Source organism: Falco punctatus (assembly GCF_963210335.1).
Source record: "Falco punctatus genome assembly, chromosome: 2".
Taxonomy (NCBI): Eukaryota; Metazoa; Chordata; class Aves; order Falconiformes; family Falconidae; genus Falco; species Falco punctatus.
The window spans coordinates 24,483,557-24,496,071 of NC_137581.1; the positions used below are offsets into that span (position 1 = coordinate 24,483,557).

General features: G+C 35.5%; 1 protein-coding gene across 4 annotated transcripts in view; it reads left to right on the forward strand.

Moving 5' to 3' along the window:
* B3GLCT (beta 3-glucosyltransferase) overlaps positions 1–12,515 on the forward strand; it is an 85,935-nt gene that overhangs the window by 38,165 nt on the left and 35,255 nt on the right. The gene's annotated exons all lie outside the window — the stretch shown is intronic.

A 12,515-nucleotide genomic window follows, 5' to 3' on the forward strand; every position in this document is an offset into this window, starting at 1 on the left:
CTAGAGGGAAGAGGTTTTTAAGAAACTTACATTGAAATTTAAGTGGACATAAACAGTGCTTTATTTTCTTTGTCTTTAATAAAAATAAAACAAAAGTAAGAAGCACACACATCACCTGATATGAAATAGCTTGCTGTGAGGTTATTTGACCTATTTTTCAATTCCATGTTCTTTGTTGTAGAGGCAGAAGAAGCCTGATTTAAATTGTCTTATGTATCTTATCCTTGGAGTGCTTAAATCAGATTCCTGGATGTTTCAGGCTTCATTTATCCAAGCTTATCAGACCTGCTGTAATTAAATCCATTCTAAATGCAATTTTTAATCCCTTAATGAAATCAGTTCATGTGAACAGCCTTTGTTCTGCAGAGTTCTGCTCTTTCTGAGTCCTCTTTGGGATTGAGACAAATGTTCAGATACAGTGTGTACAAAGAGGATTATGGCTTCAGTTGTTAAAAACAAGGATTTTCGTTGATTCTGTAATGTTGCAGAATATGAATGATGAAAAGAACAGTAAGTGGAAGTATAAATAGTTTCAGTGAGGCAGAAATTTAGGCATGTTTTATGGGAGAGAGCTAGAATCCTTTTTGTAATCAAAGAATTGTATCTGTAAATACTTCTGCTTTGAGCAAACTGAACTGGCTTTTAAAAAAGTTTATTGTCTAATTAAGGAGATTCCTTTATGGGAATGCTGAAATGGTGATGCTTTTTCAGTATTAAGAGGTACCTGTTAAACAGCATTCATGGAATCTTAGAGAGGCAGGTTGGAAATACATCACACCAAAAATCTCAAACCTGAAATGTGGGAGAAGGGGAAAGCCATCAATGTGTAGGAAAAAAAAATTAGCATAGCCAGCATGTACTTGGTAGGTCTTGATTGTTTTTGTTAACTCATGGTGCCACTGTAGGCCACTGTGAGGCATGACCCAATAATGCTAATTATTGCAGAAGGGAGAGAAGATCTCTGCAATCCTACACATCAACAGTTGAAGCTGACATTTTTCATTAAAAAGAATACATACGTAACGATTACTCTCAGCAAAGGAAGTTAAATCCTTGTGTTTTAAAGGACAACTGCTGTGTAGGAACAAAGGACTGGATCAACTGAATCATCAGGTTCACTTGCCTGTTGTCACAGGACCAGACAATAGATGTTTAGTCCATAAAAATTCATTAGTTACTACTTTTTGCTGTTTTAAAATGAAGTATAAAGTGGAAGCCAGCTGGTAGATTTGTGTTATTTAATGGACCTAGAATATCTGCATTGCTTTAAAATTGATTAAATCATTCATACTTATTTTACATTAATCTTTACAAGAAATTTGTCAATGTATTTTCTTTCACTGTGTATTTAAAACACTTCCGTCATGTGAAACTAATCTGTAGTTCCAGTCACCAGCAGACGTTGGTATTACTTTCATACTTAAAAGCATATTCCACAGCTATTTATTGAAAAGTAACCAAAATGCTTAAGTTAGAACATAGCAATGAAGATAATTCCTTAAGATTTTTACCAATTTCCTTAATTTTCTGACATTTCTGAGCATTTAAGAAGCTCTGTAAACTAGGCGTTCCTAGGAAACACCAGATAAGAATAAGGAAGTTGTCAGAGTGTGAAATGATAATATTTGGGTCTGTTCCCTTTCTGTCATCTTAAAAAATTTTAAAACCAGGATTACTTTTTGGTTGTTATGTTTAAGACTAGAAAACAGGTAAAATTCAGGTTTTGAAAACTGATACATTTTAGCTGAAATACTGTTAGATGTACTTAATGCTGTTCAGTTGCCTGGATGGTGACATTGTTTTGAAGGCAAAAGTCTGTGTATTTCTTTATGGAAACTGGTCTGGTAGAGTAAATGCCTGTGGGTTTTTTTTGTTTGCTTGTTTTGTGTTTGAGGGTTCTTATATCAAATACCCTCAGTCAGTTCATTATGTTCAGGAAACTTATTTTTCCTGAAAAACCTAGAAATTAAACGGTATCCTATGTATATTAACCAGAAGAAATACACCAGATTAGTACTGTTCATTACAGAGTTAAAAAAATTAGAAACAACAATAAACCAAGAATGTAAGAATAAGGTTTTAAGACTGGTACCATGGAGTATTGGAAAATGAAAATTAGCATCACATATTTCTGTATGAATAATAAATGATGTGAACTATGACCTCTGTTTTATAGAAGTGTTGTAAACTATGATTTGCAGTATTTTTTGTTAATAGGCTTACTTTGTTTTGAGCAAAATCCCGTATTTTTTGCCTTCTCATAGAAGTTTCATAGATTTAAATTATCCCTTCATATAAAGGGGAATATTGCTTATTTGTGAGTTTGAGGACTATTACTGTAGTGATTATTGACATCAATTTAAAAGAAACAAATACAATCAAAAGTGTGGAACTGTACATAGAAAATCTCCATATTATGTTGCTTGAATTAAATACTTGATTTAGTTAACATCTTCATTAAATGTTCATAATATTGTTTCTTCGTCGGTCTCCCAGTTTCCAGTTTGGCTAGCATGAAAATAGGTGACAAATGTTAGGAGCATCCTATAGTTATATTCTTGTTTATTTAAAACAATTTTGAAAAATCCTGTTTCCTGAAGCACAGCAGGAGCGAAAATGATGCCAGTAGTCTGTGCCTCAGAAGTTCAGTCCCTTTTGTTATCTTACAGAATCATGCCTACAGAAGGTTCTATTTTTCTCTTCCAACATACGTTGGCTGTAACTCAGTATCTAGCTACTGTAAGGTTGAAAGCCTCTGGTGCCTATCTCAGCTTTATCTTACTATGTCATTAGATTCAGGGCCACAATATCTGTTGCCAAAGTGCCAATTGTTGAACATGGCATGTGTGCTTTAAAAATCTGTTACTTTTAATTGCCTAGGCTGTACTGATGGCAGCACTGTGCTATTTCAATAATATGGAAGATCTCTTTGGTAAAGTGATGGAGAGGGAAAAAGAAGTATAATTAGTTTGCTTGAATTTTAATGTGTATATGTTAAGCCATCACCATATTCCTATCTGAAATGATCTCTCTCCAAATTGTTCCTGCCCATGTTTTGGCCATCTGTGAGAGACTACTTTCAGGGAATTTGTAAACTGTATATCTTTTTTTTCCTAATTTGCCAGTGGGACATGCATTCCTGTTCTGGGTGAACTAATGTTCTCTGAAGTTCTTCCTAGCTCTGCTTCCACGTATCATTTCAGACGCTGGAGTGAAGCTAGCTGAAGTTCTGTTGTCCAAAAGCCTGTTTAAGTATTCCTCTGTTGTTGTTTGGTACTATTCCCGCAATGAATTCTGACATCTGTATCTCACCTGAAAGAGATTTTTAAATACTATCAGGCTACGATGGAAACAACTCTGAAAATATATCTAGGTTTTTCTTGGCCTGTAGTAGTTCTTTCCTTACTTTATTCCATGTTAGATGTATTTCACAAATGAATAGGCATACATTCGTTTTCCTGATCAACAACAAGCTCTATAGCTAAAAATTCCCAACCGTTCCTGGAGTAGGTCTGAACTGTTCCCTTACTGCAATGCTCACATGCATTTTCATAATGTTGTGGTTATAAAATTTAGTGGAAGGATTGCTCATTCACTGCATCTGGGTTGTCTTTAAACTGATCTGTATATTCAGACAAAATATTCATAGACGTAATTTGCTTGAGACCTTTCAAAACTACTACCATAAATGCAGTGCAATCCATAATATATCTGTTGCCTCAACTTCCAGATTACTTGCTCAAATTATAGATTCTAGTCTGAAAACCCTATTTCCTCCTCTCCCTCCTATAATAGCTTCCCATGACATGGAAGCTGTTTTCCAGCTGACACTGATCAGGTGATTCATTTTAGATCTTGCAGTTTTAACACGGTTTACCTGATGATATTTAAGGGAAGCATTGAGCTACATTCTGTCCTGCCCCTCCATCTCCATGTCTACAACAGTTGATCTTCATGGCAGGTTTTCCACAATATCAAGATCTACCCTGTTTTTTCAGTTAGAACAGGGATGTTTTATGCGTAACTTGAAATTATTTTATTTCACAGTGTTATTAGATCTAGTGGGTTTTTTTCTTTGTAAAATTTTAGTGTGCCATCTGTTTTCTTCTTAGCAAGTTTTCTTCTGCAAGGATTTAGTCATGTCAAATAAATCCTGTAGCCTCATTAAATGTGCTTATCACCATAGTTCTTAAAACGTTTATTCCTTAAGATGTAAAAGTTTATCTCTTTTTTTATTATCTTTTTTAATTATCTTTATTTATTATCTTTTTTTAGGCTCTTTAGCGTACTTTCTCTATTAGCTTTCCATTGTTTTTCCCTCTTTGTAGAACAAACATTGGATGCCAGTCTATACCAGAGCTTTGGGGAAGAAACTGGCATGACATCTGTGATACTAATCTTGTACACCACTGTACTTGGCCCAGGTCTTACTAGTCTTTGACTGATCAGCAGGACTCTGCCACAGCAAAATGATGAATCTGGCACGTGACTGGCAATAGACTGTGTGAAGGTATCTTGTTGAGATGACAAGTCCTGCATTTCTCTGTGGTGAGGGCAGAGGTGCTTGTGGGGTATCTGGAGCATCTGGCACTCTTACTTTCTCAAAAGAAGTGAAGTCCCTGCAGGGAGTCCCTCATGGACTCAAAAATAATTGAGTATTGGGGAACATGGTACTGCTGTGAAAGAGAGGAAGGAAGAAGTTCCAGCTGTTACTGGTGATGTTCTGAAACCACACAAATCCTTGTCCAAAAATTTTGAAGTATCACAGTACCCAGTATGTGGTGTTTTGTGATGCTTTTTTCTGTCTGTATTGCTTGAGTGAGATGGCAGTACCAGTAACTACTAAAAGCCCTGTATAATCTCTGGTTTATGAAGAAAAAGTTCTGGAAACAAGATTTCTTTGTCCTTTTCTTCCCCCTGCCCTCCACTTTAAACAATATTTTGCATTTAAAAGATGAACACCTAAATATTGCCATATTAGTTGAATTTTCTCCAAAACATGCATACTTATGCCTTGTATAATTTGTGTTTCTTGTTAAAAAGACAGAAGACAAAGTGATGGATTAATGTAGTATTTCAGATGCCCTCAATTCCAGATTCCTCTAAATTTCATTGGACCTTGATTTTATCCAACCTTTCTTCTCTTCCCTTTTTGCTTTTGTTTGTCTGACTTCTATTTGTAACATCATCCAAAACTTTCATATTTATGCTTATTTTACAAATCTGTCCATAAAACTTCACTTTTATTATGTGAGTAGAGCTTGCAGTATAAAAAAGCCTTGCCTTGTAGTAGGTGTGTGCATTTAAGTGGTTAGTGTATGAAGCTCACATTTCCCCTTCCTTATCGGTATTAACATCGGCATTTGTTTGTTTTCTGATGTATGTAAGCTAACAAGTGATACTTTTTCTGATATCAACATGTTCTTGGGTAATTTTTTTTCCCTGTTAAGTCCATAGTTTGTCTTCATAATGCTTAATTTATTTTAGGATTTGCATTTTAAAATGTTGCCTGCTTATTTTGGGACCTCACTTTTTGGGTGCTCAGCTTCTGAGATGCTTCTGAACTCTGATATGTTGAAGGGTGAGGTGCCTCTAAGTTCTGAAAATCAAACCTTTTGAATGTGTTTCATGAAAAGTGTACAAAATTACTATTTAGTTTTGAAAATGTATTTCAGAGTTGTCTTGAATCTCTTCAGGGTTATCTTGCAGGACTTTTTTTTGTCTTTACTTTCTTCGAGCTGTTCTCTTACCTTTTTCTTTTGTTTGGTCTCTGACTTTCTGATATGCCCTTCCTTCTCATTCTGCAAAGGTACCAGAATCTTTCTGACAATTACTAGGCTATTAATAGCAAAATTGATGTCTAGCCCATTGACTATTAAAACTGTGAAAGTTACCTACATTGTAATGCTGGAAGGTGAATATGATCATCTTCCCATAATAGATATTCAGTACAATTGAAGGAATTTGTAGAAGTTGGACAATTCTGCACTAATAAGATCTTTTAAATGTTTTAGTAGTGATGAATGGGCTCCCCTCAGCCCTGCCTCACACATCATATACTGTTTTTATATATCTGCTTTTCCCAGTCAAATATCTGGTAACCACATTTCTGTAGAAAGTAGGATCTGTCACCTCACAGAGATGACTTCTTATCTCACTGCAAAATATATACATGAAATTGGGAAGTTTAAAGTGCTTTAGGCGAAGGTGCCTCTCAGTCTCTTCTGCAGCAGTCTCTGCATACATAATAGGATTTGAACAAGACAATTTCACTAAGGTTTATCTTTATAGTAAAGAATAAGAGATTGGTTTAAAGTTTCCTCTTCCACTGTGGCTGCTGTCTGCTATGTTAAAATTCTCAGCCATCTTTGAATAGAGTGCCATATTCACTGCTCTCAAGTATATGTGAGACTAGAATTACTAAATCAGATTTAAACCCTTAAAACCCATACCTGTTGACAGGTTTCTTTGCTCTTGTAAGTTATCCTGAGCTTTTATACTAATACTTGAAACACATCTACCATATTTATTGCCTTGTGGAAGCTTCTTTCTGCTCTGCTGTTCTGGATGCTTCTCTTCTTCCTTTCTTCCTTAGAAAAAATGTATTTTAGGTTTACTTTTACACCACTTTAAGGGTGGGAGGGACCTGCTGCCCCATGTATCACATTAACTAGGGAGGTGACTGCCTTGAACTTGCTGTCAGTGAAAGATGCTCCAGGCTTATTTGTCTGTGAATATAAAAATCTACTAAGAAATGAAAACACTTAAAACTTTCTGTGAGGCTAAGAATTTCCATAGATATTGCTATAAAAAGTTGAATGTTAATAGCTTATATTGTTTCCATAGATTAAAGGGAGAGAAGAGCACAAGACAGAAGTAAACCGTCGTCCATTTGTGTGTATGACACGTGGAATTTACAAACCATCCAATGTTAGAAAAGACTTAATAGATTTTGAAAGGACAGCTTGCTAATAAGAAAAGAATCAAGGGAACCCCATATATGGCTTAATTTCGTTGTTGAAATGTTTTTATGTGTTTGTTTTGACTGAGGAAGATTATGCTTTTAAGTAAAAACTCACTTTGCACACTATTATCAGACACAGTAATAAAATCCTATCTTAAACGTTCTAAATAATGTTATTCATATCAGTTGGCAGCATAATTATTATGGTTCACCATTAATACCTACTTTCAAGAATAATAGCTGGTACTGTATGCCACATCTCTGTCTTCTGTATGATTGCTTTTATTAGGAATTCTTGTAAACTGGGACCTGTGAAGACAGTGTTCCTCACTGCTTTTTATCCACACAAGTGATAAGCAAACAAATGGCAATATATTGTTGTCATTCTAGACTACTGGCTCATTATGCCTATCTCTGGAATCATTTATTATAATAAGCACTCAAAAATTTTCCAGATTTTTCCACATCTTTTTTGTTTTGTTACAAAATAAGACTTGCTTCAGGATGTGGGTGATCACTAACTCTCAAAAGAACAGAACAGGGAAGATAGTGAATTCTAGGGGAGGAAAAAGAAAATTAAATGCAGAGTAAATTGGTGAGAACTCTTATACTGATTAAGTATTCTTTTACTTAATGAAAATTGTAACTTTTTAATTAGCAAATTTAAAGTCTTAGTTTTCAAATTTCAGACTGCTGCTTAAACTAAATATTAGACTGACTTAAACTCCATGTAACTTTTATTACTATTTTATTAAATCCTGGTTAACTGAAAAGCAGCAGCTGTGCCATACTGCTTATCTGGACTGTTTCTACATTATCAAGTAGTGCAGTGCAATAGGAGCAAACGTGTAGAGCAGTGCAGTTGTTGCTGAGGTGCTAGTGCTCACGTTCCATAATGTTTCAAGAGTTTTACTTTGGACTAGTTCTGACCTGGTTCTATGGACTGGACGTCCATTAGCAGTTGCAGCACATCCTTTGGTTTAGTTTCATCCCAAAGGAACAAAGTGTGTGCACTCGTGATGCAAGATGGTGTGGTGAGTAGGAAAAAATGCACAAAAATGGACTAACCTAGACTGAATATATGAGGTTGTGTTAGGAAGCAGTAGGAGCTGCTTTTGGTCTAGGTCTCAATCTTGTGGTTAGATTTGAAATTTGTTTAGTAATCAAGTCTTTTTTTGTAGGTATTAAGATTTATGATAATAATTTTGAAATGAATTGATACAACTGAATGTTATTCACATCTCCATAATTACAAGAATGGAATTATTTTTTTATATTGTTCAGTTTGAAAAGTCAGGAGTTGACAACTCTATCAGCAAGCACTAATCAAAGATTCTGGACTTCATTTTGATCTTTGAAACATGTAACCAAGTCTAGATTAAAAGAGATGAAATTAGATGTGGTTTATGCTTTTTGACTAACTGGGGGGTGCGTTATTCATTTGTTGATGAATGTATATTTTGAAAAAATATGTATATTTTCAACATAGTAGTTTGAGTTTTCTCATGTCCTGGTCATCTGGAATCATGATCTAGTCAGGTTTTCATCTACAAGATTGGAAGCAATGGTGTTGATGTTGACACATTTTGTGCTCCTGATAATGGAAAACATAAGCATGTAAGTCTGCTTTGCACTTTGCTGCAGGACAGTTGTTTGTACTAGTGGCTGAGGAAAATCTTGTGGTGTCACATAAACATAATTCAAACCAAATTAACACTGATTATTACTGACAACAGATGAATTCTTTCTCGATAACTGGACCTTTTACTGATTTTCTAATTGTGGGAGGGCTAGGCAGCAAGTTAGCATTGGTAACACTGTAATATGCATGCTGAAATTTACTTCCACCATTGTTGAAGAAAAACCCAGTAAAATAAAAAGAGTGGCTATCAGCATTTTTCCTACTTGAAAAAGTTACATCAGTGATAATTACAGGTTTTTGAGACAGAAATACATTGTAGTAGAAAGACTTGCTTTCGATGATTAAATAAGTTATTGCATAAGGATTATTGTACCAGCTAACTGCCTTAAAAATTCCCTTCACTTACAAATATGTACTGTAGCTATTTTCCCAGGCAAAGAGTTGTTGAATCTAGTGTGCAAGCACAGAGGAGTCAGTGCTTTGGTTATACATTCAAGTCTATTTTCTGTCAGCTAAGCTCTGTTCTGAGGATTTCAATATAATGTACAGTAGGAAAAAGGAATTTACTTCCTCTTCATTAGAACTCTTTTTTTTTTTTTTTTTTGGCCTCTTATCTGAAGTTAGTCAGGAATACTTCAAATCATTTTCTTAAGTTGCAGTTTCTACCTCCACATGATTGAGTAAATGTTACCATCTTTTCTTTAATGTAAGATCATTTGATGACAGACTTAACAGCATCTTGCTCTTGGTTTATGAAAGCAGGGTGCTGCTGTGGCCTTCGCCTGAACCCTTTGAAACTGCACATACTAGATTACAAAAATTCGTTTCTTCTTTAAAATGATCACCAGGCATCTGAGGGTAGAACAGAAGTAGAGATTCTCTCTAATGGAAAATAGCAGATTATACTTTATTACTTCAGGCTTCCTGAGGAGCAGAAGGACTACAAAATGCCTTTTTATTTGATATTATGCTTTGCAACCAACATGGGTTTTTTTAAAACCTTACTGTGGCCTTTCAGTACTTAAAGGGGTCTTATAACAAAGATGAGGACAAACTTTAGCAGGGTCTGTTGTGATAGTATAAGGGGTAATGGTTTTAAAGCTAAAGAGGGTAGATTCAGGCTGGATGCAAGGAAGACATTTTTTATGACGAGGGTGGTGAAACACTGGAACAGGTTGGCCAGGGAGGTGGTAGATGCCCCATCCCTGGAAACGCACAAGGTCAGGTTGGACGAGGCTCTGAGCAACCTAATTTAGTTGAAGATGTCCCTGCTTATTGCAGGGGGGTTGGACTAGGTGAACTTTAAAGGTCTCTTCCAGCCCAAACTATTATATGATTCTATGAAAACAACTTAAAGGGAGAAATAGAGTGAAGGTTGAAGAGGTCACGACCATCTTGGAGAAGCTCCCAAATAACTGACTTATTAAACAGAAACAAAGTACTTTTGTTACAGATGTACTGTAAAATAGTACTTTAAATCATTTGTGGGTTTTATTTCAAGGGATATACTGAAATAATGTTTGGCTCTGGATTCTTGGACTTGATGCTCTGACAAATATTGATACTTATGTCTTTAAAACATGGAAAATATTTGAAATGTATATTGTAGTTTTCAACATTTTAGCATTGGAATATGGAGAAGATGTCGTGTACAGTGTAGTATTTGACAGGCAATTCCTAGCAAATTGACGTACTGGGTGTAGACATAGGGGACTTGCTCTTACTTCTTGTCATTTTAGAAATCCTTCAGGGTGTCTACAGAAGTGGTATGTTTATGAAAATAAAGCTGTAGGGAGACTTCAGTGTGTATTCCACAGCTTTACTTTGTCAGAGTAGTCAGATGACAGGAAGAGTTTGGCTTATTTAGCCTCCTAAGGGAGGGCTGAGAAGAAGATAGATAGACTAGCTCTGAATTTAGGATTAATTTCTGAAAAGAAGATAAAAAAGTAGGGAAAACGTTAAGTGCTTGTAGAGCATGTAGAGCAAAAACTAGGAAGATATTTCCAATTCGGGAGCTGTGTGATTCACAACAGTGTCTAGGATTTAGATTCCCCACTCCTGTCTCCCAGTCCTGGGTTGCATTAGGCAGTTTATTATACAAAGCACAGGGATATGTGCAAGACACCTGCAGATACCAATATACTAGACCTATTAAGAGCAGATTCCAATACACTACTGTATTTTTCTATAATGTTTTATAAGTTTGGTGATTGCTGTGATCAGGTGATTCAGTAATACAATAATAAACATATTACTGTCATGTTTTACATTTTACCGCATTTCCACATCTGTGTATATGTGGTACTTGCAATATTATGTCACATAGGTCATAGAATAAATAGTGGCGAGCAACATTCAGTTTGAATTATGTTCTTAAGCGCATGTTCTCACTAAACCATATGCTTAGGGCAAGGTTTAGTTATGCTTAGATGAAATTTGGTGGACTCCATTCTGCAGGAAAACAAAACAAATGCAGCTCTGCAAAGCAGGTCTTGGAGGATGTGACCTGGCTGTGGCTCTGGAAATCCTGTTTTATCTTAGGATGATCTCTGCCTTCCTGGGTGCTTACAGAGGTCAATTTTGGCCTTGTAGTCTCTGAAATCTTAGCCTTTGTCTTTACACCATACAGGTTTGTTCTCTGTAAACTGCATTTCTCATAGAGGCTTTGGTAGATGAATATGAGGTTGCATGTAGTATGAAAAGATTTCAGATATTCATTTCAGGTTAGCAATTCTATTTCTTAAAAATTCTTTTATCCTGAATTATCTTTGTCTTCATTGAATATGCTGTTTCCCCAAGGCTGTTCATGTGTTAATGAAGAGGACTTTTAATGTTTAGATTCAAGAACCAGAGTTTGATTTCATTTCTGCTCCGTTGATTTGTTGTGAAATTGAGCATGTCACTAGCATTTTTGTACTTGTATAAATAGTACTAAGTGATTTTAAAGGTATGCATGAGGGTGTGCCGAAGTGGTTTGAAGATGTTGATCTAACCCCTTTATTCACACGTAGTTTTTCTGTTTGTGTAGAGTTTGCAATTATAATGTGGCAGGTATCACTGCTCTCACTGTGCTGATATAGTAGGTGGTATTTGGGGTAAAAATATCTTATAGTATATTTCTAGATCACAGGTGATGACATTTTTTGGTTTTGGCCTTTTAGTCAGCTGAATGTGGGGAAGGTGGTAGTTTCTTGGTCTTCAAAAGTGATTAATCTATTTAGATTTAATTTGACATGTGTCATATGTGAAGGGTTAATATGCATGAAAGCATATTGGCTCTGTAACTGTGGAAACAATAGTTTCAAGATAAAATAACCAGTCAATACAGAACAAGGTATGGGATGCATTTGTAGGAGAGTTTTATGAGATACATGGAAGCTAGACTGCACGTGCTCTTTCACTCCCCAAAGCTGACATCAGGTACATTTTACCTCATTTCTGTCCTTGTACTGAAGGTAGGATAAATAAAATGAATGGGTAGCCCCGTTCCACTAGGTTCAGAGTGAAAATACATAAAATGAGAAAGGAAAAGCAACAGAGATCCTCCTGTATTTTTGTAAGAGGCTGTTTTACCTGTATAGTGTGTTTTAAACATCAAATTGGAATTGATGCATTATTAGAGATGAGTGGAAGGGAAGATATTTACAGGACATGTATTTTCATGTTTTAGAGGAAGTTGGGTAGAGCGTGGTTATGAGAATGTCAAAAAGAAAAGACATGTTGCAAAAGTATCAGATTTATCTTAAGAAAGAGTATATTTTCCTTATCATCACTCCTTTGATCTGCACAAAGGGAAGAGTTGGAGTTTTTTTGTGTTAAAGTGGAAATACGTGAGTATTTGGTACAGCTACTTAGATTCTGTAATTTACTTCATATCTCTTGCATGGACAAATGTTTCTATCTAAAATG